The sequence below is a fragment of the Hyaena hyaena genome, unplaced genomic scaffold (genome assembly GCF_003009895.1).
Source record: "Hyaena hyaena isolate Hyena2069 unplaced genomic scaffold, ASM300989v1 scaffold_55, whole genome shotgun sequence".
NCBI lineage: Eukaryota > Metazoa > Chordata > Mammalia > Carnivora > Hyaenidae > Hyaena > Hyaena hyaena.
In genome coordinates, this window is record NW_024080687.1 from 3,508,730 (window position 1) to 3,513,184 (window position 4,455).

Here is a 4,455-nt window from a genome sequence, read left to right on the forward strand (position 1 = left end):
TGTTTACGGCTGTATACTACTCCGCTGTAGGGACATACCACATTTTGTTTATTCATTTGGCAGTTGATGGGCATTTTGGTACTTTCTGCCTTTTAGTTATTGTGGTTCATGCTCCGATGACATCCTTGTGAAAGTCCCCTCTGAGCGCCTGTTCGATTCTTTCGGTCCATGCAAGGAGTGGAATCGTTGGGATCATACAGCAATTCTATGTTTAACTTATTGAGGACCCGCCAAACTGTCTCCACAGCAGCTCCATCATTATATGTTCTCAGCATGTGAGGGCTTCAATCTCCCCACCTCCTTGCCAGCACTGGTGATTTTCCTTTTTGTAGTCATCCTCGTGGGTGTGAAATGGTATCTCATCGTGGGTTTTGACTGCATTTTCCTAATGACTAATCGCATTAATCATCTTTGCCCTGAACTCTTTGGGGGAACTCTGGCAGGTCCCTTTCCCGCTGCGTGCCTCAGTTTCCTAGTGTCTACTATCCAGGGCCGTGTGAGGGTGAAGCGAAGGACCCACGAGAAGAGCTTGGCACCCATCCCAGACATGTGGGGGGGGCTCTCGAGAGCATGTCAGGCAGCCCGGCCCCACCCCGGCTCAGCTAGGGGAGAGGCTGCCACTCCGGGGACCCTCCTGGCTCTGATGGGCTGTGACTCTGCAGGGTAAGTTAGAGCCATTGCCCTTTGCCCAGCGGTCTGTGCCTCTCTTCCTCTACCTCCCTGAACTAGCAGGGATCCGTGACCCTTCAGAAGCTGGGCTGGGACTGACGTCCAATCAACCAAGAAGATGTTTCTGGAGTGTAGATCCCCTGAGGCCCTTTTTCCATTTCTTTTTTTTTTTTAAATACAAATATATTTTATTTTTTTAATTTTATTTTTTTTAAATATTTTTATTTATTTCTAGGAGAGAGAGAGAGAGAGAGACAGCATGAGCAGGGGAGGGTCAGAGATAGAGGAAGAAGATACAGACTCTGCAATAGGCTCCAGGCTCTGAGCTGGCAGTCAGCACAGAGCCCGACACGGGGCTGGAACCCACAAACCGCGAGATCATGACCTAAGCGAAAGTCGGACGCTTAACCGACTAAGCCACCCAGGCGCCCCAATACAAATATATTTTATTTGAAATAAATAAAAATGCTTACACAGCTCAACGGGTCACTTGGAAACAAACCTGCTTGACTGTACGGCTTAGCACAAACAGGCACCCTTCTTTTATGACATGTATTTGGATGGGTAGGAAGACACTACTTGGTTTTGTAAAACCTGACCTTCCCTTAAGGCCGGGTCATAGAAGCGTAAACAATGGAAATGAATCGGCCATTACCAGCCGTCGCGTCATATCTGTGTCACCCGTGTATTCTGAGATCACACATATATACCTGGGAAAGCTTACCGTGTCATACTTACATTTAAGTTCTTGGCAGGCAGGACTGAGAAAACGTAATTTGGAAGCAGTTTTACGTCCCATTTAGAACAAATCCCTGGTGTTCCCTCAAATAACAGGTTACACAAGAAAGATACTGCCTGGAACGTATCCTTCTCACTTTGGTTCATTTTTTGGCTTTGTTGGTGATTTACATAGTTGTCTGAATCATCTGTTGATAGTACAATCCGGCCACAAAGCATTAAAGTGCAAGATACCTATTCTTCATCAACATCTGCATTTTTCACGTTTTATACTCTACTGCAATCCTAGTATGTCAGCAGTCCTTGAATAATAAAAAAGAATAATAAGTGGGTAAAACTCTTCTAAAAATGCAGATGTCTATACCTATAATGGTAGTAGATGGGAAGGAAACAATGAGGTAAGAGAGGAGAGCGAGCAAGTTCCTGGGCAGGAAATGTGGTTCAGGTCTTTGGATTTAAAGGCAACTTCCCCAGAGAAGCTGGCTATGATGGTGTTTCCAGAAAACCTTCTTTGCTCCCACAAAAGGACCTGAAAAGCTCTATCCAAACTTTGGAACCCTACAGTTATGAGATGCTGTAAATGATGGTTGAAGCAGTCAGAGGGTGAAGGATGAATGTGTCTTCCATTCACTCCATTTGTAGCATAGCCTCTTTACCTGTTGATGGATCAGTAAAAACCACTTAAGTGCCGGAAGTGCTTTGAAAGATAGGGGTAGAAAAGTACTGAGCATATTACCTGTCTATATCAATAACAGGGCTTCAGGGGCACCTGGGTGGCTCAGTAGGTTGAGTGTCCTACTTCAGCTCAGGTCACAATCTCATGGTTCATGGGTTTGAGCCCTGTGTCCGGCTCTGTGCTGACAGCCAGCTCAGAGCCTGGAGCCTGCTTCGGATTCTGTATCTCCCTCTGTCTCTGACCCTCCCCTGCTCACGCTGTCTCTCTCTCTCTCTCAGAAATAAATAAAACATTAAAAATTTTTTAAAAAACACAGGGCTTCACATCTAGGAAAACTTTTTTTTTTTTAGTTTATTTCTAGGAGAGAGAGAGAGACAGCGTGAGCAGGGGAGGGTCAGAGAGAGAGGGAGTTACAGACTGAAACAGGCTCCAGGCTCAGAGCTGGCAGTCAGCACAGAGACAAAAGCGGGGCACAAACCCACAAACAGAGAGATCATGACCTAAGCGAAAGTCGGACGCTTAACTGACAGCCACCCAGGCACCCCTAGGAAAACTTTCTAAACAGTAAAGTGACACCAGATAAATCTCTCTCTCCAATCATTAAATGTGGCAGAATTAAACAAATTTTTTTTACAAGTAGATGTAGTGAAAACAGAAAATTATAAGGCAGAGAATACAAAAGAATCAAGATAATCCTCTAGGTTCAGCAGTATTCCACGAGGCTAGAAAACCTGCAAAACATCACTTTTGTTTATAAATCACTTATCATACAGCCGTGTGTTGAATCTTTTCTTTCTGCCAGATGAAGAATCCTACATTCAGCCTTTAAGCGTTCTGCATTTCTTTGCCAATCCGGTAGCTGAGTATCTTGTTCCAGTCGATTTTGGTGCGGGTAATTGGAAGCTGCAGGCGCAAAGCCTTGAATGTGATGTCTGACGTTGTCTGATAGTTTTCCACTAATTGCTGTCTGATGTCATGATGTAAAATCATGTGCTCTATGATTTTAATAAACTCCTTGGCAGTTTGGACTTCATTTGAAACAGTTACTGAATCCTGTATGTCTTTTTTCTTTTCTTTTTTTTCTTTTCTTTTCTTTTCTTTTCTTTTCTTTTCTTTTCTTTTCTTTTCTTTTCTTTTCTTTTTTTTCTGAGAGAGACAGCGTGAGCAGGGGAGGGTCAGAGAGAGAGGGAGATGCAGAATCCGAAACAGGCTCCAGGCTCTGAACCAGCCATCAGCACAGAGCCCGATGTAGGGCTCGAACCCATGAACTGTGAGATCATGACCTGAGCCGAAGTCAGATGCCTAACCGCCAAACCGACTGAGCCACCCAGGCGCCCCTGTACGTCTTTACGACTAACCAAGTGAACGTCACCTTTCTCCTAATAGTGAACTTGAATCTTAAGGACTCCAGCCACCTGGGCTGTAGGTGATATGATGATGAACTTCCACTCTGATCTCCAACGACTGTTCCAGAAGTTTTTAGGCTAAAACTGGTGGAGTTCAATACATGCAACAGTGGTCTGTTGCCCATCTGTAGTTTTAGCATCAACAGTACAGAAGCCATTGGAATAATGATCTTTCACATAGGCCTTTAAAGCACCATCAGAGGATTCTCTCCAAGGCTTTAGCCCTCTATCTACGTGTTCTCTGGCTGGGGGTCCACTTGCTTCTTTCCCTAAATGATCAAACTTAAAGGAAATTTCGTTTCTGGGATCTAAAAATCTGCTACTACCCAGGTCACCGTGTTCTGTACTGAAGACCTGATCTTTATATCCTTCAATCTTCACAGGCGTGAGCTGACCCATGTTATGCTGGGCAAATGTGGTACCCTTTCCCTGAGGAGATTGTCATTGTTAAGTAGTAGCCAGACATCGTTGAACACTTCATGACATTCCCCTGGAGATGCGTGAGTGATGAATTTAGCAGCTATGCCTACCCTCTCCTCATCCAACACCTGATCCCTGAAGTCGGTCATTTTGGGCTGCTCTTCCTTTTCCCATTTCCGTGCACCCTCCCTGCCCTCTGTGTGCTTTCCCTTCTGCGGTCTCTCTCTCTCCCAAGTGCACCCAGTTCCTGGAGCATAGTGGAAGTGTCTGGAAGTTTACCCCCACCCCCAAAGTAGCCCTTACCCAATGAATGGAGTGCAGGTGAGAGAGGGCTCAGCTCCCTTGCCTGGTGTGGGGAGAGCCCTGAGGTGTAACGTGCACCGCAGAGTCCCTTTGGGGACAGGATGAAGCCAGCCTCTGCTCCCCCATGGGCCTACTCTGCTTCCCCTAGTCTCTCTTCAGTGTCCCCCCCCCCCCCCCGGCCCCTGGTCCCCCTGGGAGCACTGCCTTAGGAAATCACTGAGCTGGGAATCCCCATCTCAGGAT

At 46.0% G+C, this 4,455-nt stretch overlaps 1 pseudogene; it reads right to left on the minus strand.

Annotated features, from left to right (window-relative positions):
* Nucleotides 1-2,908: 2,908 nt before the first annotated feature.
* Nucleotides 2,909-4,058, minus strand: LOC120231251 (annotated as a pseudogene).
* Nucleotides 4,059-4,455: the final 397 nt, after the last annotated feature.